The sequence below is a fragment of the Anabrus simplex genome, chromosome 7, assembly GCF_040414725.1.
Source record: "Anabrus simplex isolate iqAnaSimp1 chromosome 7, ASM4041472v1, whole genome shotgun sequence".
In the NCBI taxonomy this organism is placed as follows: domain Eukaryota; kingdom Metazoa; phylum Arthropoda; class Insecta; order Orthoptera; family Tettigoniidae; genus Anabrus; species Anabrus simplex.
This window is the reverse complement of record NC_090271.1, coordinates 248,605,036-248,628,340: the sequence shown is the minus strand read 5'-3', so window position 1 is coordinate 248,628,340 and position 23,305 is coordinate 248,605,036. Positions and strand designations below refer to the sequence as shown.

Below are 23,305 nucleotides of genomic sequence, written 5' to 3'. Positions count from 1 at the left end.
TGTTTCCGCCCGGGATCGAACCGGGGACCTTGCGCGTGTGAGGCGCACGTGATAACCACTACACTACGGAAACGAACGTTGTACGGTGGAGTATAAGATGCAGCTTATCCGCTCCACAATTGACTAGGAGTTTTTTTTTTGTTTTTTTGTTGTTTTTTTTTGCTAGGGGCTTTACGTCGCACCGACACAGATAGGTCTTGTTTGTTTATTAAGGTATAATGTAGTATGAATCCGGACTGTTCTTAATTGATCCACCTTCTCAGTGAAGAATTGGTTTAGTCGTTATCCTCCAGTTCCTTAAATAGGGAGTTCGATCCTGGCTGGTATGATCAGACAAGTGTTAAAAGCGGCAACTCGCTGGCTTTTGGCTTATTACAGGACCACTGCAAGACACATTTCCAACTATTACGCGTACGGTACGTGTCACGCAGCTGCAAGTTTGCTTTTGGTAGAAGGTGGTTTCGAAACCCATCATCGAGAGCCCTGAAGATTGTTTTCGTGGTTTTCCATTTTCTCACCAGGCTATACTTTAATCAAGGTCACGGCCGCTACTTTCCCAATCCTAGACCCTTGCGTCGCTTAAATCCTTCGATGAGCTAGTGCGACATTAAATCACTAGGAGGCGTCTCGGTTTCGAAGCGCGCCAATACCCAATTTTTAGATGTTACTTTCTTCTCCCTCTTTTTCATTCATCCATTATCGGTTTATTCCCTTGTCCGAGTGGACCGGGAAATGCACAGATTTAATATAAGTTGTATCACAAACATATTTACTATCGTCCCATTGTGCCATTCTTTCTTTCTTTCTTTCTTTCTTTCTTTCTTTCTTTCTTTCTTTCCTAATCCGTTTACCCTCCATGGTTTGTCTTTCCCTAGGACTCAACGAGGGATCCGACCTCTACCGCCTCAAGGGCAGTGTCCTGGAGCGTGAGAATTTGGGTCGCGGGAATACACCTAGGGAGAAGGACCACTACCTCGCCCAGGCTGCCTCAGAAGAAGTGTTATCTGTTTTCAGTCCTTCTTTACGGTGTTAAAGTTGGACACTACAGATTTCGTACTGCTGCCTTTAAAATGTGCATGTCCCGCAGAATGTTAAAATACTCACGGGTAGACCACGTCAGCAACGAGGTGGTGTTCCGTCGTGCTGAGAAATCGTGCATCCTTCGCCGTCCGACTGTTTGCAATACAGAAAGCAGCCACAGAGGCGTATTGCTCCTTAAAAATTGTGGACTAGTCAGGTGGACGAACGCAAACCAGTGAGGTCTCACCTCGAGACGTGCCAATCGGCAGCACTGTCCACTAGGAGGATTCGTCAGCAGCTTAGCCTTGATCCGTGTCTACCAATTCTTCCTTATTTACATCGCGCCGGGGTCTGAAGTACATCACAATCATGTACCCCTACGCGCCATATTCTCCTGCTACTACTACAGCTACCACCTGCAACACCACCATCTCCAACTCCGGCTTCGGACAATTCGCCGTAGACACCGCCGCCGTAGCCTTTCACGCGGCTCTCATGTCCAGCTACGCAGCTCCGAATTATGAAGCACGCTTTCTGCCAGCAAATCCAACTACGCATCCGGACAACCCGCGAACTCAGTACCAGATGATGACGCATCAACCGGCCCCTGAAGGAACGCGTGCTCCGCATTGCCTCGCAGTGAACTCGGCATCACCGCCACAGACGCCCACAGCAGCCGCAACTTCTCTTCCAGTGGATACCACCATACAACATATTTCCCCATCTACTACCACCACTAACACCACCTCCTCTCGGCTTGAATATTCCTACACTTCTGGCACTAGACGACCCATCAACCACCTCCGATTTCTCCAACAAACCCCTTCCTGCACACATGCATTTCTCCTCCTTAACTCTTCTCCAGAATTTCAGACACCTCAAGCCATCTTCTCTATGCTTCTTCGCTGCAACACGCGCCGAGAGGACATCGCTGATATCAGGCAGACTTCAAAAGGAATCATCATTCAAATCAACGGGAAAACAGCAGCAAACCACCTCGCTACCAAAATCGGAGCAACTCCGTTCGGATCAGCTATCCTTCAATCCCTCTCACTACCACCCACTCCACCACCACCTCCACCACCACGTTATAATCTCCTAAGTTGCGTCATCCGTGGTTGCGTCGATTCTCGCCGAGCTCAGTGCGGAGGAATTGCCTGCTCGGAAGCCCTTTCACAACCGGAATACGGAGGGTCCAACATTCCTGGAGCGGATTCTTCTGCCAACACCAGCCAACGTGGACAGACTGCTTGCTAGTGATGTATCGATCCATCCCCACCATCAGAAACTCGAACCTTCTCATGCTCCACCTCCACAGTCAATCAGATGTGAAAGATGCCTCATCTAGAACAATCACACAACGGCTCAGTGCAAAGCAAATCACCCAATCAGCGGTCATTGCACTCAGCATCATGTCATCACAAAAGTGTCCCAACAATCTACACCCTGCCCGGTGTAACACTTGCGGAGGCAGCCATCCAGTCTATCCTCGCCGCTGTCGAGGAAGTCCGGCACCTCCCTCAAATCACCCAGAATTAATAGCCCGGTTCGCACTATCGACCCACCAACCACGAGCATCCGTTCACTTTTCCCCACCGTACAATTGAAAATCTTGTCAGATTTGTTACAATCTCCTTGCTAAATATCCATCCATAAAATAGACACCTGGTTTTCACACATCTTCAGGCTGCAGCTAATCAGACACTCGATCTCCATTTACTCACTACCCATTCAGGCTTAAATACTCATTTTAACTTCACACCTTTAGAAATTCTTGTAGAAACCCCTTCAACACCAAGAAATGAACAATGACTTATAGTAATGCACTATGTATGACAAGATGTATCATACTTCAGAACGCCATGCTATTAGTACCACCTAATTCTTGCGTTCCAAACGTCCTTATATTTAGATGCATTTATAGCACAATATTTCTTGTATATCATTTGGCGTAGGATGAGAAAAACTCCCTCTTATGTTATCGTGTGACACTCTTCAGAGTGGGGAATGAAAGCATTTGATGATGATTATGAAGAAATCGTGTAAAGTCTGCGGAAAACCGACGTAAACAGCCTATTTCGGCACAAGTGATCACAGAAGGGAACCGAAAATGTCGGCGGGGATCTTTATTCTGGAAGCGAAACCTCCGACTGCCGTTCGACATTTAGGGTACGGCAACTTGATATGGCAGGAAAGACTACTGCAAGTTACAGTGCGGATACTGCAGGAGGAGAAGAAGAAGAAGGAAAGAAGAGAAATATTCTTAGTATGGTTCTAATCTCCAGTGTAATGAGTTATATTATTAAGGACAAGAAACAATGTTCCAATTATTAAAAATAGCGTACCGAGGAAGTGGCTGTGCGGTTAGTGTCGCGCAGTGTGAGCTTACAATTCGGGATATAGTGGGTTCGAATCTCACTATCGGCAGCCCTGAAGATGGTTTTCCGTGGTTCCCATTTTCAAACCATGCAAATGTTGGGACCGTACCTTAATTAAGGTTCAAAAGTCCTCTCTGTGTTGGTGAGATGTAAAGCGGAAAAAAAATCGGTTTCTTGGAGGGCTGAATGTCAAAGCCTTACGTGCTCTGTGAACAGCTTTTCGAAGCATGCTTGCTGAATAGTATGAGCTGAATGGTTCAGAGATGTGTTGGTCTTCCTTTCCTCTGCCTTTCTCTTCGTTCATTCCTGCACCCTCAATTAGTCTTTTCTTTCAACAAATTCAAAAGGCATTTTTGTCTTTAATACTTTTCTTTTTCTTGTTGCCGTTTTTGCCTATTTCTTTCTCTATCCTTCTCCAAATATGCAGCCTCTTTCTGGATTTTCATATTTCTTTTTAGCTCTCATTTTTGTCATTCTAGGAGCAGTCTTTACAGGTGGCATTATCTGCAACAAGAGAAAACATAATTTTGGAGCTAATTATAGGTTATCTTATATTACTGTATACCTAACACTTTTAAGGACATTTCAATATAACATAAAAAATAAATTCTAGATGGAATGAAGAGCATTAATTTCACTTTACTCTATGACTTAATAAAATCAATTCCTACACATCAATAATATATTTGGTATATATGTAACTTGGACTATAGTTCATGAAGTTAGACAGCCTTAACCTAAAACTATCAGTGGTGATAGGAATGTAACATCCGTGACTCGCATTATTACCTTTAAGATAGTAAGGTGCAAGTATTATACAGAACGTAAACATTTTCTACTTTCTACAAAAACAAATTTCGTTCAATTCTGTATCTTAAAGAGGTATTATTTTCAGTCACAAACGTTACACCATGTACATTTCACGACTTATTTACATTTAATTAATAAATGTAATCATCTTGGTCTGTGAAATTCAAAGTGTAGACCCTCAAAACATAAACTCAGCGGCAAATTTCCTGACAATTGAGTTACCAGTTGAACTGTAAGTAAACAAATGCCGCCAACTTTACTGAATGAAACTGGCCATGTATTACCAACTAAGAACAATAAAATGCATCAAATATATTATTTTCCAAAATATTACAATAGAATGCTTATATTTTAAGTTTTGTCCACTCATTTCATGAAAACAACACATTTTCTCCCCACTATAATTCCTTCTTTCCCCGGAACGGCTAATTATCAAACAGGAAATGGCAAGGCGGTAAAAAAAAAAAAAAAAAAAAATACAAACTTAATTTCAGTAGTGTGTGTTTGTCCGCCTCTGTGGTGTACTGGTTAGTGTGATTAGCCGCCACCCCCAGAGGCCCGAGTTCGATTCCCGGCACTGCCACGAAATATTAAATGTGGTACGAAGGCTGGAACGGGGTCCACTCAGCCTCGGGAGGTCAACTGAGTAGACGCGGGTTCGATTCCCACCTCAGCCATCCTCGAAGTGGTTTTCCGTGGTTTCCCACTTCTCCTCCATTCAAATGCCGGGATGGTACCTAATTTAAGGCCACGGTGGCTTCCTTCCCTCTTCCTTGTCCATCCCTTCCACTCTTCCCATCCCCCCGCTAGGTCCCTGTTCGGCATAGCAGGTGAGGCCGCCTGGGCAAGGTACTGGTCAACGTCCCCAGTTGTGTCCCCCGACCCAAAGTCTGAAGCTCCAGGACACTGCCCTTGAGGCGGTAGAGGTGGGATCCCTCGCTGAGTCCGAGGGAAAAACCAACCCTCTAGGCCGCACATTCGAAATTTCCGCCTTAAAGTACTCCTCTACAGGAGAAACAGTGAACTTATAACTGAATCTGCTTAAACCTTTCCTCTGAATATGTCACTGTGTGAATTTCGACGTGTTTTGTTTACTATTTATCAAGAAGTTTGGACATTCTCTCATAGATGTCACTGCCTAAAAACTGTGATCATGCACCCTGGTGCGAAGTGAAGGTACTTTCTTGAAGAAATTTTTAACTCATAAGTTTTTGTCTTTACTAAATTTCGTTCTTTCATTTGTGGGTTGGCAATATTAATCTTTCCTTCCGCCAGTTTTGAACTTAGCCAATCCAGAATTTCGTAATTAATTTTTGACCAATCTTGTCTTTCTTCTTCGATTTTGATGTGTAACTTTAAGCTACCCAATAAAAGCCTGTGGGTGTGTCTTAATTATTCATGAAATGTCTCGAACGTTCCCCGAGGGTATAAAAACTGCTGATTTTCTTGTCCCTCGGCCACTTCATCAACATCTAACCTAGTGTATGGGCGTGTAGCAGGAGGCGGGAAGCGGCTCTAACATCAGGCAGCAGTTCTTCAGTAAGGTAATGGCCGTTTAACATCTTTATTTCTTGCTAGCTCAGCAGTTTAACCCGCGGGAAAGGTCCGAAACCTTTACCATGTAACCCATCTTTACAAATATGTAAATTTCTACCAGTTTATGTAAAAACTGAAGTTTTGTAACTGTAATCCGGGGAGAGAGTGATATACCCTCTCGAGCTCCCCTTCATATTGGTTTGAGGTGACTGCGTTTTGGTAACTGATTTTCTTCTTTTCCTCAATGTTGTAAGTTTCTTCCTTAGCAAGTCACCTCCATAGTTTGGTAATTGCCCCTCTTTCATCGGCCTAGTGCCTGTTAGGTTTTAAAATGTGTATTTAGGAGTGCAAGTATACGCCTCCATTCTTTTTGGTATTCCGGGCCATTTACTTAACCTGTTCTTTTCCTGCTAAGGCCCAGTAGATTGGGTACAAGATACCCCCGTCATTGTTGCAAGGCGTGCCTTGATGGCAATCATTGGTAAAGTCTGATATTGGCTTGAATAGGCGTGAAAAACTGAGAGCGTGTTAGCTCTTTTCCAGTGTGTAAAGTGCCTCTGGGAGGCTTGAGGTTAAAAGTTGGGAGCAAGTGCTCCAGGTACTAGGGGTTTTCTGCCCTTTGGTAAAAATGTGTTTGCGAGCTGAGAGCTCAGAAAATGTAAAGGGAGGGCTTGAAGCCCAAGTTCTGTTTATACCACCAATCTAATCTTTCCTAGAGTTAATTTTTGCTACTTGTACCTATTGCATTGTTTCTTGTTGTTCAGAAAAAAAAAAAAGGTAAGGTAGGTAGGTAAGGGTTATTCTGCCCGAAGGCAGGTCCGAACCTCCGCAGAGTTGTTCCTGGGCCGGAGTTTACGTGCGATAAGTTGGCCAGTTCCTTTCCGCTCCTCCATTCCCTTACCCCCCACCAACAGCGCGTGGCAACCCATCAAACTCCTGACCACGCCCAATGTTGCGTAACTTCGGAGATCTGATAATAACCTTGTTACAGTTTTAAATTAAGTTTGATTTTGGTAGTTAGACCCATTCACCCCGGCACCTTCTTTCACCTCTGCTGATCCACCAAACCACGGTAATAATAATAATAATAATAATAATAATAATAATAATAATAATAATAATAATAATAATAATAAACTTCTTATCTTCTTCATCTGCTTACTCTCCAGGGTTGTTTTCTTCCCTCGGACTCAGCGAGGGATCCCACCTCTACCGCCAGGAGAGAAGTTCATTAGCCTACACCCAAAATGTGTACCAGGTTAATTCTTTGTACTGTCAGATACTAACATTTTGAATCATGGGAGTTATTCTTTCTGAATATGAGCTAAAAAGTCCAGTTGACAGCAATATATAAAAATTTATGTTTCCGCCCGGGATCGAACCGGGGACCTTGCGCGTGTGAGGCGCACGTGATAACCACTACACTACGGAAACGGCTTGAACGCTCAGCTACATCCGCTGAATAGTATTCTGCATTCCACTCTTGGCAAACTACCGTCCAGCATGGTTGATAACTTACTGAAGAACATTCTTAACCAAAATAATGTCGTCTACATTCTCTAGGGCAGCTCGCTGACGTTCATATGCATAATAGATACAGATCCTTTATATTCATGACTGGGTTTTTGCGAATTATTTTAAATTGTAAGTTAGATGCAATGTAGTCCGCTTCTGTGGTATAGTGGTCAGCGTGATTCCCTGCCACCCCCGGAGGCCCGGGTTCGATTTCCGGCTCTGCTACGAAATGTGGAAAGTGGTATGAGGGCTGAAACCGGGTCCGCTCAGCCTCGGGAGGTCAACTGATTGGAGGGGGGGGGGGGGGTTGGACTCTCACCTCAGCCATCCTCGAAGTGGGTTTCCGTGGTTTCCCTCTTCTCCTCCAGGCACATGCCGGGATGGTACCTAACTTATGGCCACGGCCGCTTCCCTCTTCCTTGTCTATCCCTTCCAATCTTTCCATCCCTCCGCAAGGCCCCTGTTCAGCATAGCAAGTGACACCACCTGGGTGAGGTACCTGTCATTCTCCCCTTTTGTATCCCCCGAACCAGAATCTGAAGCTCCAGGACACTGCCCTTGAGGCGGTAGAGATGGGATCCCTCGCTGAGTCCGAGGGAAGAGCCAACCCTGGAGGATAAGCAGATTAAGAAAGAAAGAAGGAATCATTTGCTTCGACGTTTTGCTATTTAACTGTGACGTCATAGAAAGAAATGGCTGCCTTTATTTCGTGCAGGGATGTTAAACATGTGGTGTGTGGCACCATAAATAGGCCTCGCATCCCATTACCTTGGCTACAGAACGTAAATAGATAAATTGTTTATTCTGTGTAAATTTAAAAATATTTTGACACATAACTTTGTGTTTCAGACATGGTAAAATTTGCTCGTTAGGTTTGAAACATTAAACCCGAAATGCCAACGGGCCGCTTCTTTACCGAACCCCCGCCTTTGGCGTTTATATTCTCGTGAATTTTAGATCATTGATTTACTTTATATCACATCAAGTCTCCCTGGCATTAGTCCGGCGGCATGGTTAAATGGTTAGCGTGCTGGCCTTTGGCTACAGGGGTCCCGGGTTCGATTCCCGGCAGGGTCGGGAATTTCAACCTCCATTGGTTAATTTCGCTGCCACGTGGGCTGGGTGTATGTGTCTTCATCATCATTTCATCCTCATCACGACGTGCAGGTCGCCAACGGGCGTCAGTACATAAGACCTGCAGCTGGCGAGCCGAACATGTCCTTGGACACTCCCGAGACTGAAAGCCATACGCCATTTCATGTCACTGACGTCGGCAAATTACTTGGCCATGTTATTTCTATTCGTGCAACTCTAAAAATTCGTTCAGTAGCTCCGACACCTGTCCATTGGAGAATGTTATCGAGCCAGATATAAAAATGTATACCGGGTGAGTCAGCCGCGCCTGACGTTCCTGCTTTTAGGCATCCCAACGAACGTCAGTGGGGCCATGGTTTATTTTCCTTTGCCGTATACCAAGCTACAGTCGCCTATAAAGCACTTACTGCGTCATCACTGTACGACTTTTGCAAAAACATGTATGCCACCGGTACACAATGCATCAAACTGTCATCCGGTTATGTAAAATGTAGGTGCCAATTATAAGTTTTCGATTGGTTATGAAATTATAGTTAAAAGCGATGGCATACTGATAAAAAAAACCCATGGCACTACAGCCCTTGAAGGGCCTTGGCCTACCAAGCGACCGCTGCTCTGCACGAAGGCCTGAAGATTACGAGGTGTCGTGTGGTCAGCACGACGAATCCCCTGGCCGTTATTCTTAGCTTTCTAGACCGGGTACTGACAGAAAACGTATGTGAATTTCTGAAACGGGACGCAGTTTTACACCAAGTAAACTTTCTGATAATAGGGAGGCAACAGTCACCGTGGTGTAGTGGCCTAACCACGGACATGTTGACGCATGTTGCGTTGGTAGGTGGGTTGCAATCTCACGGGCGATATATATTTGTATTCACATTTTAAACTTTGCTAGGGGCTTTACATCGCACCGACACAGATAGGTTTTATGGCAACGATGGGATAGGCAAGGCCTAGGAGTTTAAAGGAAGCGGCCGTGGCCTTAATTAAGGTACAGCCCCAGCATTTGCTTGGTGCGAAAATGGGAAACCACGGAAAACCATCTTCAGGGCTGCCGGTAGTGGGATTCGAACCTACTATCTACCGGATGCAAGCTCACAGCCGCGCGCCTCTACGCGCACGGCCAACTCGCCCGGATTTTATACTTTGAGGATCAAGTAAGAGGCTATGACACTGTCCTGACACTTGGTGTAACCGAGCAGCCCTGGTCATTTCTTCGCTGTGTATTCAGCAGATGAGTATGTTGACATGCTTTCCATCTACGGTGAAGCAAGTAGAACGCACAGGAAGCACAGCGCCTGTACCAGGAAAGGTTTCCACACAGACAACAACCAAACGCAAATACGTTTAGGATGGTGGAACAACGTTTGCGTATAACTTCGTCACTTTCCCTAACATGTCCTGTTAGAGAAACACCAGTTACGTCTGGTGAAACTGCTGAGATGGTTTTGGACACTTTCCGGGAGAATCTTCACACGAGGAACCGGGCAGTATCACAACAGGCCAACATCAGTTGTAGCTTGGTATACGGCATATTAATTCTAAGGTTTCTCAGAAGATGTCTCTACGGTAAATTTTGAAGTGTTCTGAACTATGTCTGTTTCGATTTGTATTTGTTTGCTCTGTAGTACGAAGTGTGAACATTCTCTTCTAGATGACACTACGTAAGAACTACAATTGTGCACCCTAGTGCGAAGTGAAGGAACTCTTTTTTTGAAGAAATTTGGTATTCATAAGTTTGTTCTTTGTTAAATTTCTTTCAGTCATTGTTTGGGTTGGCAGTATAACCCTTCCCTCTCCGCCAGTTTTGAATTTGACCAATGAGGAATTTCTGTAATTAATTTTCCACCAATAAGGTGTTTCTTCTTCGTCTGGTGTATTAGTTTTTGCCATTATCCAATAAAATTTTGTGGGCGGGTTGTAATCATTCATGAAACGTCTCGAATTTTCCACGAGGATATATAAACTGCTGATTTTCTGGTCTCCTGGCCACTTCAGTAACATCTCTCCTAGTGTGATTATGTAGCAGGGGGCGGGAAGCGCCTCTTTCTTCGGGCAGCAGTTCATCCATAAGGTAATGGCCGTTTAATAACTTCATTTTTCGCTAGCTCAGCAGTTTAACCCTCGGGGCAGGTTCGAAAACGTTTCTCATGTAACCTATCGTTAAAATGTAATAGACACTTGGTAAAACTTCGGCTCTTTAACTATAAATTGGGATAGAGAGTGCCTACCCTCTCGAGCTCCCACTCCTATTGTCTTCAGGTGACTTTGTTTTCACAACCGCTTCTTCTTTTTTTTAAGTAATAAAGTCTCCTTATACAAGTCACCTCTTTAGTATGGGATTAGCCCTTGTGTATACGGCATAGTGCCAAATAGGTAAAAGTGTATTAGGAGTGCTAGTTACGCCTCCAGTCAAGTTGGAATTTTGGGCCATGTAATTAACCTTTTTTTTTTACTGAATAGGCCTCAGTAGGTTGGGTATCATTACCCCTGTTCTTGTGTGCCCGAAGGGCAGCTTGAAGGTGGAGTTTGGTGTGGCCTTTGATTAGGCTTGAACTTTGAGAGCGGGTTGCTCTTTCTTAAAAATGTATTTTCTGTGTACCTCGAGCAGGCTTAACAGTGTAATTGGGGGCAAGTGCTCCTTGGCATGATTGGGGTTTTCTGCCCCTTTGTTAAACTTTGTACATAGGTAAAGTTGGGCTCATTGCTCAAGGATTGCGTGTCTGGGCTCGAAGCCCAAATCCATTATACAAATTGCAATTGTACATTCTTAATTTGTTGATATGCTACTGAGTACCTGTTATACTTGATATTTCTTGATCTTGAAAAGAAAATATAACCTTTGTTAAATTTTAAATTAACTTTAATTTCGTAGTCGAGACCTATTCCACCCAGCACCTTCTTTCACCTCTGCTGTTCCACAGATACCTCGGGACAATTACTAACAGTGTTTCCATCAATGAAAGTTTATCAGCTTTTCTCAGTACCACCTGGCCCAATTTTGTTCTCATTTATACTGACGGATCCAAGACCACAAAAGGCGTGGGTTATGCATTCTTCTGTGTTGCATCTCAGGTGTCAAAGAAGTACTACTTACCTCAAAAGACGTCTATTGTTACTGCAGAAATTTTAGCTGTCCACTCAGCCATTAGCTATGGAATTCGTTACTTCCGCAAAATTCTAATACATTCTGACTCACGATGTGCCCTTCCAAAGCTCCAAAATTCTCGTTGGGACCTGTCTACACATTAGTATATATCAGACATTTTGAACTTATACCGCACAGGAAACAGCTCAGGAAGTGCACCTCCTATGGATTAAAGACCACGCTGGTATAATGATGAACGAGATAGTAGACCAGCAAGCGAAACAAGCCACAACTTGTGAACTCCGCCTTTACAAACAGTTACTATATTATGATTTCTTGCCCATAATCAAACAACAGGTCTACAGGGAATGGTCGGAGTACTGGAAAATATTACAGCTTAAAAGAGCAAAGCACTATGCTAAAATTCATCCCACCATACCAACGCAAATATGGTTCAAGAAATTGAAACTAACTCGCAAACAACTTTCATCTTTAATAAGAATGCGTCTGGAGTATGAATGCTATCAAAGTCATCTTTACAGGATTAAGGTCTTCGACAACCCTCACTGCTAAGAAGAAACTGGAGAAATAGCCGACTTGAACCACATCATACTGTCTTGTAAGAAGTTCTCCCAACAACAGAGCCATCTGTACTCTTCTTTGGTGAAGTTAAATACCCCACTGCCAACTTCAGTTGGCATCCTGTTATCAAACCTTACTCACAATTATGCGCTGTAATTTTCCAATATTTATCAGAATGTAATATTAATTTATAAGGTATAACTTTCTCTTTTCAAACACGAAATGTATGTACCATAAATGTATGCTGGGCGTATGGCATTCCAAGGACTAACGCCAATATATCAATAAACAAAACTCCTGTCGATGGATAGGAAGGGGAGGACCTGTCACCCGTTTTGACTCCACAGAACTTCTTTCTATACAGCTATTTGAAGGACGTAAACGCTCAGCAGCTGGAAAATCTTGAAAGCCATCGAAACCTGAAGAGAATCCGGAATCCGGAATACCTACAATGCTGCAAATGGAATGACGTATGGCTTTTAGTGCCGGGAGTGTCCGAGGATTTGTTCGGCTCGCCTGATGCAGGTCTTTTGATTGACGCCCATAGGCGAACTGCGCCTCGTGATGAGGATGAAATGATGATGAAGATGACACATACACCCAGCCCCAGTGTCAGCGAAATTAACCAATTATGGTAAAATTTCTCGACACCGCCGGGAATCGAACCCGCAACTCGTGTGACCAAACGCCAGCACGCTAACCATTTAACCACGGAGCCGGACAATGCTGCAAAGAGTTCGAATGACAGTTCAACGGCGTGCTGAAACGTGCATTGCTGCAGAATGCCATCTATTCAAACACTTACTGCGCTAACAGGCTGTTCCTCAGATTAGCTTGGATTACATTGGAAGGGATAGACAAGGAAGAGGGAAGGAAGCGGCCCTGGCATTACGTTTGGTACCATACCGCATTTTCCTGGAGGAGAAATGGGAAACGACGGGAATTGAACCCTCTCTGATCAGTTAACTTACCGAGGCTGAGTAAACTCAGTTCCAATACTCGTACCACTTTTCAAATTTCGTGGCAGAGCCAGAAATCGAACCCGGGCCTCCGGGGTGGGGGGCAGCTAATCACACTAACCACTACACCACAGACCTGCTTATTTCTTTCTTTCTTTCTTTCTTTCTTTCTTTCTTTCTTTCTTTCTTAACCCATTTACACTCAAGGGTTGGTTTTTCCCTCGCACTCTGCGAGGGATCCCACCTCTACCACCTCATGGGCCGAGTCCTGGAACGTGAGACATTGGGTCGAAGATACAACCGGAGGAAAGGGTCAGTACGTCGCCCGGGCTGCCCCATGTGCTATGCTGAACAGGGGCCTTATGCAAGGATAGGAAGATTGGAAGGCTAGACAAGGAAGAGAGAGTAGCAGCGGCCTTAAGTGAAGTACCATCCCGCCATTCTCCTGGAGGAGAATTGAGAAACCACAGAGAACCACTTCGAGGATGGCTGCGGTGGGAATCGAATTCCCTCTACTTTGACCTAACGAGGCTGAGTGGACCAATATCCACTTCACATAACACTTTTCAAATTTCATAGCAGATCCGGGTGCTTTTTGGTGGTGTGATTATCGGTTTTAGACGATGTACAACCGGGCGACAATCCTCTATTAACGTTTATCAAAGGGGGAAAACCGGAAGTGATCCAGGAAGACAGGCCAAAGAAAGACAAGGATCACGAAGGGGGTGAAAGTGAAAGGCACCCTAGGCTTCGCAAACTAACATAACACTGTTGGGTTTGGAAAATAATAAAAGAGTTGCGAAGGAATGTCGGATAGTCTAAAGGAAAGTGAGAAAATGGCACAAGCAAGTGGAAAAATTGCCAGGACTCAGCAAAATGTCCCATGATCGCCAACGCAATCTCCCTAGTTAAGAACCCCTCTTATGACAGGAAAGGGACACCATGGGTTTTATTTTATAATCCCCACCCACTTCGGAGGCAGAACAGGGAATCGAACACAATAATGCGGGTGTGGCAGTTACTGAGAGATTTTTATGGTGCACAAATACGTCAGCCTCTTTCTGGTAGACAGTCGGGAAGGAATTATTTTGTGTGCCAGTAAAGCCTACCGACACTTAAATAAAATAACTGTATATTTGTTGATACTGTATATGGAATGAATGCTCCACGAACAAAAAATTCTTTATGATAGAAGCTTCCAAATACCTTTTAGAGAGAGTAGTCCAGTTTCTGTTTCTGAAGCAACAGGGAACACGCAATAATAGTGATGACACTGAAAAAGTCACGTTATTGTGTTAATATCATATAATGATAATCATTTACTGAATAAATGAGTTAACAAAAATTTCCTTTAAATGTTGAAAACCACGCTGAGTGGCTCAGAAGGTCGAGGTGCTGGCCTTCTGACCGCAGCTTGGCATGTTCGATCCTGGCTCAAATACGTCAACTTCGTGTTGCTAGATTTAGTGGCGCGTAAAAGAACTCTTGCGGGACTTAATTACGGCACATCAGCGTCTCCGAAAATCTTAAAAGTAGTTACTGAGACGCAAAACCAATAACACTATTTTTAAAGATGTTGGATAACCATGAACAGCATGTATAATACATTTATTATTTGTTCATGTAACTTCCAGAATGCTGTAATGACATGATTATATTACGTGTTTATATGAGCATTTGTTTGCATGTATATTATGTTATATACAAAAAATAATGAAAACATTTACCAAAACCCTAACATATGGAAGTAACGTAATACATAGTGACTCTACAAATAACAAAAAAACTAATTTCTTCCGTCTATTACTTGGTAAAGTTGTCTGTAAATAAGCCTCCACCGATGTGTACGAGTGAAGAACGTACTGCGAGTAGGAGCGCTCTTCTATTTCAAATTCATCATTAATATCGAGAACTGAAACAAGCATTTTCTCGCAAGAAAGTTAAAAACATACCGTGTTTCCGCCCGGGATCGAACCGGGGACCTTGCGCGTGTGAGGCGCACGTGATAACCACTACACTACGGAAACGGACAGTGCTTGCTTGCCAGTAAGATAAACTTGCCTCTCGCAAGCCCGGCTGGCTGCCTCCCAAGTTCTTCATCTTGCTTGTGTGAAACCGGGTGCTCATCCATCACCGCCTCACCCTCAACTTATACTAAAATGAAAGATACTTTTTAAGTTTACACTTATGACTACAGCACAGAAAACCTGCCCCGACATCTAAGGATTGCATTTACGAACTGTTTTAGGGAAATACTCGTACAATGTTTATAATAATGATACTAATAAGATTAATGTCCGCATCTGTGGTGCAGGCTCTGGGTACGAACGCTTCTCCACGCAAGGTCTCTTTTTGTTCGGCCGGGTGATTCCACACCTCTACTATTTCACCCCGCCGATCCCAAACACGCATAACGGCCTGACACCTAGTTGGAAGTCGGCCTCCCACCATGTATACCTGTGTCATCGAAGAAGTCAGCCTTGCTCTCTCCAACGACGACATCCAGACTGCCCTCCGCGGGACCGGCGTCCATAGCGCCTCACGGCTCTATGATGGCCCCGACCCATCTCCCGATGTACTTCTGTATTTTGCCTTTGAAGACGACCGCAATCGCCTCCAAGCAACCGGAGCGCTCCTCCATGGCTACCGATACCGAGCGACCTCTACTCCATCATATATATTAGCCCAGCTGCCAGAAGATGAACCTACTACGCCTGTTACAACTGCTTCGCCCGTCGTAACCTCACCCCCTCCTCCATCGCCACCGTTGTTCCCTAGTCATACCAACCCTGTTACCACCACAACTACTACCACCACCGTCACCACCACCACTGCATCCACCTCCCCAACCCACCCTACCACCACTACAACTCTATCCCATCCTTTACCCCTTATGATGTCTACACTCCCTAACCCTCCCACCACTGATCAACCAAGACCTCAGTGTATAACCTCCCAGCCACTTGCCGAGCGAACAAACACTGGGACTTCAACAAACATGGCCAATTCACCATCACCACCACCGTCGCCCAACCGTACTCATAACTACAGCTGTGTTGCTTGCGGGGTGGACCCAAGTATTCCTACTGACATCATCGCTACTCACCTCCGTCAGCAAGGACTGCCCGTACAACGAGCACTTCGGATACACAACGCTGATGGTCCAACGTTTTTAGTTCGCCTCCACCTGCCGACGCCCGAAGACGTGAACCAACTCATCACTCATGGGATCAAGCTATATGACCGTCACCATCGTGTGGAACCCTCCCGTTCGCCTCCCCAACCTTCGACCCGATTTACCTTTCCTCGTCGCCGACCCCGGCCGGACCCTCCCCCTGTTTACCCATCTCCACCAGTTTGTCCTCCCCTTCCTCCGACTGGTTTCATCCCCCCAACCATCCCAACGTTTGAACTCCTTCGACTTCTCCTCACTTCACTTAATCACATGACAGCCAGCCTTCATCTCTTTACCTTGCACCTTTACCCCAGCACTTCCTTCTACACTTCATCTCTCCCCCTTGCACACCCCCTTATCCCTCACACCCTTTCGTAAATCATATATGTTTTATGTATCATGTACTTATGACTTAAATAAAGCAATTGTGTAATACCCAGGCATAGGCACAATTCCTCTCCCATCTCCTAACTCTCCACATCCTTTACCCACCTCCTTCTTCCATCACATCTCCCCAACCCGCCCGCATCTCTTGGCCAGAGAGAGGGCGACACCCTCTAGGTGGCCCGCCCCACCCCTTCAGGGTGGGGAATGAAAGCATTGAAGTAAGTAAGTAAGTAAGTCTGTGGTGTACCCTTCTCGCGCAACTCGAAACTTGCATCAGCTCTTGAACTCTTCGTACGTCTCAGAACTCCCCTTACTCCTTAATTTTTTTGTCGGCCGGGTGGCTCAGCATCTCTACTCCAGCTACTTCGCCGACTTCAAAAAAGCAAATTGGCTGACGCCTTGTTGGAAGTTAGCCACCCCTCTACCTACTCTTTTCTCCTCACCATGACAACCACTACCACTCCTACCACAACAACAACCACCACGACCTGCGCACTTCGCATTCCCTACCTTCCTATCACTACGGTTACGTACTCCCATTCTTCCCCTCTTCTGACTACGACCCTTCCTCTGCCGCCATACCCTGATCCGCACAACTTCTGCACAACCTCGTCCCCAGCAAATTCCCGACAACATCCTAGCCTCCCCCGCCGTGTCACCACCAGACGACACCGCAACAGCCGCCGCAACATCCTCGCAACGGTCGCAACCACCACCTCTGGACACTATGTCAAGCTGTGTCATCCGCGGCGTAGAACCTACCATCTCAGAACGGGAAATTCTCCAAGAACTCCAGGAAGCAGGCATCCCCGCTCGTCGGGCGTTCAGGATTTACAACGCCTCCGGGCCTACTTTTATGGTCCGAATTCACCTTCCCACCGCCAATGATGTGGAACAACTTATCAACACTGGTGCCTACATCTTTCAACGTCGCTTCAAAGTGGAGCCCTCACGTTCCCCACCCCAACCTTTTCGCCATACTTCCAACACTCCCTTTCGTCGCCCCCGGCCAGCCAGTCCTCCATTTCAAACTTGTCAACCCGTCCGTCCACCCCTACCTCCACCTAACTTCTTCTATCAACCTCCTCTGCAACTTGAACTCCTCAGACTCCTCACCACCTCATTATGCAATATAACCGCAACATTACACCTTCTAACTCTTCAATTCCATCCTAGCCCTCCCATCTAAAACTTGTCAATCATTGAACTCTCCTCAAAATATTTAATCCTTGCACACATCTCCGATCATTCACTACTATCCGCACACAACTCCTAATTCCATACATCAAATTACCCACCTCCCTCTTTCCTCACATCTTCTCAACCCCGTCATCTCTCCTGGCCAGAGAGAGGGCGACACCCTCTAGGTGGCCCGCCCCACCCCTTCAGGGTGGGGAATGAAAGCATTTGAACAACAACAACTGTGGTGTAGTGGTTAGCACGACCAGCTGCCATCCCCAGAGGCCCGGGTTCAATTCACGGCTCTGCCATGAAATTTAAAAAATTGGTACGAGGCCTGAAACGGAGTTCACTCAGCCTCAGGAAGTCAATTGAGTAGAGCGGGTTCAATTCCCGTGGTTTCCCACTTCTCCTCCAGGAAAATGCCGTGATGATGCCAAATTAAGACCACGGCCGCTTCCTTACCTTTTCCTTATCTATCCCTTCCACTCTTCCCATCCCCCCACAAGGTCCTTATGCAGCATAGCAGGTGAGGCACTGGTCCCCCTTCCCAGTTGTATCCCTGAAACAATATCTTATGCTCCTGGACATTGGCGTTAAGGCGGTACATTTGGGATCCCTCGCTTAGTCCGAGGGAAAATCTAACTCTGAGGGTAAACGGATTGAGAAGGAAAAAAAAAAAAATCCTACAGACAACTAAAGAAACTATAACTTATATATGTTCATTTTGAGATATCATCATCATCATCGTCATCTGTTTACCCTCCAGGTAATAGGTTTACAAAAAACACCCTTCAAATTCCCCTTCATCGTACCACTAGATTTAACAAATCCTTTGTTTGCACTGGATCACGTATCTTTAACGTCTTTAATCTTCACCGTTTCGCAAATAACACTAACTGTACACAACTAAAGCAGTTCTTAACATCTATCTTTCTGGAGGAGTACGCAAAAGGCTGAGATCAGGCATTCTTGTGTCGAACAATCAGAAATATGTATATTTCGAAGGAAATTGTTTCTCTTCCTTAGCTTTATATTCTTTAAATCCATGTAGTACAAAATAACAGAAGGGCTTAATGATTAAATTTCTTGCTTATTATATAATGTATGTCTTAACCTTAATGGATTTGGTATCTGTATTTTCATTTTTTTTGTTTCATGTTTAGCTTAATACTTTAATATTATAAAAATGTAGTTACTGTGATCATAAATCTGTATTGTATTATAAGAAGACGCTACATAAAGGGGCTTTTCAGCCCCAGTGGCATGTAAATCACGATCAATAAATTCAATTCAATTCAATTCAGCGAGGGATCCCACCTCTACCGCCTCAAGGGCAGTGTCCTGGAGCTTCAGACTCTTGGTCGGGGGATACAACTGGGGAGAATGACCAGTACCTCGCCCAGGCGGGCTCACCTGCTATGCTGAACAGGGGCCTTGCGGGGGATGGGGAAGGTTGGAAGGGATAGACAAGGAAGCGGCCGTGGCCTTAAGTTAGGTACCATCCCGGCATTTGCCTGGAGGAGAAGTGGGAAAACACGGAAAACCACTTCCAGGACGGCTGAGGTGGGAATCGAATCCACCTCTACTCAGTTGACCTCCCGAGGCTGAGTGGACCCCGTTCCAGCCCTCGTACCACTTTTTAAATTTCGTGGCAGAGCCGGGAATCGAACCCGGACCTCCGGAGGTGGCAGCTAATCACGCTAACCATTACACCACAGAGGCGGACCAGTTTGAGATATAAGAAATGAATTGCCACAAACAGATTATGTTTAGTAGAAGCTTTCAAATACATTTTAGAGAGAGAATATTCTGTTGCTGTTTCTGAAACAACTGGGAACACGTAATAATAGTGTAATCATTTTTTTTTCTATACTTCGCATCGACACAGATAGGTCTTATGGCGGCGATAGAATACGAAAGAGCTAGGAGAGGGAAGGAAGAGTGCGTGGACTTAATTAAGGTACTGCCCCATCATTTTCCTAATATGGAATTTGGGAAAACAGAGGAAGCCATCTTCAGGACTGCCGGCAGTGGGATTCCAACCTCTATCTCCCGAATGAAAGCTCAAAGCTGCGCGACCCTAATAGCATGGTCAACGTGCTCGGTAGTGTGGATGTTGAACAAGATCACGTCATATTTATAATACCGCACAATAACTGATGGTGGCTGCGGTTTTTCTAATGTTATATTTCACCACTATTAAGGAATTACACTTTCACTTATTGAATAAAGAGTGCTCAAAATTATTTAAATTATATAATACCATGTCCGCCTCTGTAGTGTAGTGGTTAGCGTGATTAGCTGCCAACCCCGGAGGCCCGGGTTCGATTCCCGGCTCCGCCACGAAATTTGAAAAGTGGTACGAGGGCTGGAACGGGGTCCACTCAGCCTCGGGAGATCAACTGAGTAGAGGTGGGTTCGATTCCCACCTCAGCCATCTCCGAAGTGGTTTTCCGTGGTTTCCCACTTCTCCTCCAGGCGAATGCCAGGATGGTACCTAACTTAAGGCCACGGCCGCTTCCTTCCCTCTTCCTTGCCTATCCCTTCCAATCTTCCCATCCCTCCACAAGGCCCCTGTTCAGCATAGCAGGCGAGGTACTGGTCATACTCCCCAGTTGTATCCCCGATCAAGAGTTTGAAGGTACAGGACACTGCCCTTGAGGCGGTAGAGGTGGGATCCCTTGCTAAGTCCGAGGGAAAAACCGAACCTGGAGGGTAAACAGATGAAGATGATGATGATATAATACCATGAGCAGCATATTAAATTCATTATTTGTACTAATAATTCGAATGCCGTAATGACATAAATGCATTCAGTGCATTTGATGAATTGTTTAAGTTATATAGCCTACTAAAACAAGGAAAAATATATTCCAGACCCTAAAACATGGAAGTATGTAACACATAATGCTTTTACAAATAATAAAAAAAAAACACTCCGGCCGCCTCTGTGGTGTAGTGGTTAGTGTGATTAGCTGCCACCCCCGGAGGACCGGGTTCGATTCCCGGCTCTGCCACGAAATTTGAAAAGTGGTACGAGGGCTGGAACGGGGTCCACTCAGCCTCGGGAGGTCAACTGAGTAGAGGTGGGTTCGATTCCCACCTCAGCCATCCTGGAAGTGGTTTTCCGTGGTTTCCCACTTCTCCTCCAGGCAAATGCCGGGATGGTACCTAACCTAAGGCCACGGCCGCTTCCTTCCCTCTTCCTTGTCTATCCCTTCCAATCTTCCCATCCCCCACCAAGGCCCCTGTTCAGTATAGCAGGTGAGGCCACCTGGGCGAGGTATTGATCATTCTCCCCAGTTGTATCCCCCGATCCAACGTCTGAAGCTCCAGGACACTGCCCTTGAGGCGGTAGAGGTGGGATCCCTCGCTAAGTCCGAGGGAAAAGCCAACCCTGGACAATAAACAGATTAAGAAGAAGAAGAAGAAGAAGAAAAAACACTCCTTAATTACCTCCCTTTATTAGTTAGCAAGCTTGTCTAAAACTAGACTTCCACCCAGATGCACCAGAGGCGAAATATGTTGCGAATAGGAGGGCTCACCTCTTTAAAATTCATCATTTATCTCGAGAATTGAATCAAGAATGTTCCCACAAGAAAGCCAAAAAGTACCTTGTTTCCGCCCGGGATCGAACCACGGACCTTGCGCGTGTAAGGCGCACGTGATAACCACTACACTATGGCAACCTACGTTACCACGTCTCCAGTAAATGGCAGAACTTATGGTCTCTCAAGCCTGAATGCCTTCCAAGTTCTTCATATAGGTTGCGTGATACCGCGTGCTCAGCGATCACCTGACAGCTGCGTTCCATTTACACTTAAATGAAAGCGATTCTTAAATATTACATAGTGCGTAGAGCACAGGGAAGACAGATCTATCTCTTCTTTTTGTTCTTCTTCTTCTTAATCTGTTTACACTCCAGGGTTGGTTTTTCCCTCGGACTCAGCGAGGGACACCACCTCTTGCGCCTCAAGGGCAGTGTCCTGTAGCGTGAGACATTGGGTTGGGGGATACAACTGGGGAGGATGGCCAGTGCCTCGCCCTGGCGGCCTCACCTGCTATGCTGAACAGGGGCCTTGGTGGGGGATGGGAAGATTGGAATGGAAAGACAAGGAAGAGGATAGGAAGCGGCCGTGGCCTTACGTTAGGTACTGTACCGTTCCCGTCTAAAACAACATTCTACCGGCGCCTTCGGAGAGCTTCGTGTTCGGTTCGTAAAAATATGATCTGGCCAATATATATTAAAATCTCAGGATAAAATATACCATGGGTATGTGAACGAGAAACAGTAACATAATTCCGAAATAAAATTCAAAACAGGGGATAAGATGAATTTATTATCTAAGAGTCCGCCTCTGTGGTGTAGTGGTTAGCGTGATTAGCTGCCACCCCCGGAGGCCCGGGTTCGATTCCCGGCTCTGCCACGAAATTTGAAAAGTGGTATGAGGGCTGGAACGGGGTCCACTCAGCCTCGGGAGGTCAACTGAGTAGAGGTGGGTTCGATTCCCACCTCAGCCATCCTGGAAGTGGTTTTCCGTGGTTTCCCACTTCTCCTCCAGGCGAATGCCGGGATGGTACCTAACATAAGGCCACGGCCGCTTCCTTCCCTCTTCCTTGCCTATCCCTTCCAATCTTCCCATCCCTCCACCAAGGCCCCTGTTCAGCATAGCAGGTGAGGCCGCCTGGGCGAGGTACTGGTCATTCTCCCCAGTTGTATCCCCGACCAAGAGTCTGAAGCTCCAGGACACTGCCCTTGAGGCGGTAGAGGTGGGATCCCTCGCTGTGTCCGAGGGAAAAGCCGACCCTGGAGGGTAAACAGATGATGATGATGATCTAAGAAAACATTATTGAAAATTGAAAATAAACAAACTAATATGAAAACGATTAAAAATATGGCTCAAATAAATGCCAGAAATTCTAATATATGCCGTGCACATAATTAGCACAAAATTTTTACATGTCACAAAAGGACGGGCAATGTCCCGTTTTAAAATAAAAATATTTACAAAATAAAAACAACAGTCTGGGGAAGAAATACACACTTCGCATCGAGTCAACGCAGTTAAGTTCATCTTATCGAATCCTGACGGATATCGTTCAATTTACGGTTATAGGACATACCACGACAGAATAAAATTATGCTAAATCCGATCCATAATTAAAATTATATGTACAGCACTTGTCAACAAATCAATATTCCAGGGTACCTAACTTATGGCTACACTGAATTTACTAACAGACCGCTCTGTTACAAATTGGATGGCTTGAAAGCCTACTTCCCAATAAAATGAGCTCCGAACTCATATTTAAGAACAAGTCTTTATCAACGATGACAATGACATGATCAGCAATAATACATGTAACACAAGAAACCCGTAAAATTCATGCAAATAAAATTAACAAAACATCTATGTATCCGTTATCTGAAATACAAGCAATAAGATGCTAAACTCCTTCATATTAAAAAGAACACGGAACTCCTGGCTCAGCTGTCCATGTGTTGGTCTTCACTTAACACACCGTATTATAACTCAAGTGACACTTCTAATGATCCAGCTATGAAGCATCCTGCCTC

The 23,305-nt window shown here is 45.2% G+C and overlaps 4 non-coding genes across 4 annotated transcripts; all 4 read right to left on the bottom strand.

The window, feature by feature from the left end:
- On the bottom strand, window positions 1–73 carry TRNAV-CAC (transfer RNA valine (anticodon CAC)). The gene has a single exon. It is a non-coding gene; the product is annotated as a tRNA-Val (tRNA).
- Window positions 74–7,105: 7,032 nt separating this feature from the next.
- TRNAV-CAC (transfer RNA valine (anticodon CAC)) lies at window positions 7,106–7,178 on the bottom strand. Its single transcript has one exon. It is a non-coding gene; the product is annotated as a tRNA-Val (tRNA).
- Window positions 7,179–14,937: 7,759 nt separating this feature from the next.
- TRNAV-CAC (transfer RNA valine (anticodon CAC)) lies at window positions 14,938–15,010 on the bottom strand. Its single transcript has one exon. It is a non-coding gene; the product is annotated as a tRNA-Val (tRNA).
- A 6,333-nt stretch (window positions 15,011–21,343) lies between these two features.
- On the bottom strand, window positions 21,344–21,416 carry TRNAV-UAC (transfer RNA valine (anticodon UAC)). The gene has a single exon. It is a non-coding gene; the product is annotated as a tRNA-Val (tRNA).
- Window positions 21,417–23,305: the final 1,889 nt, after the last annotated feature.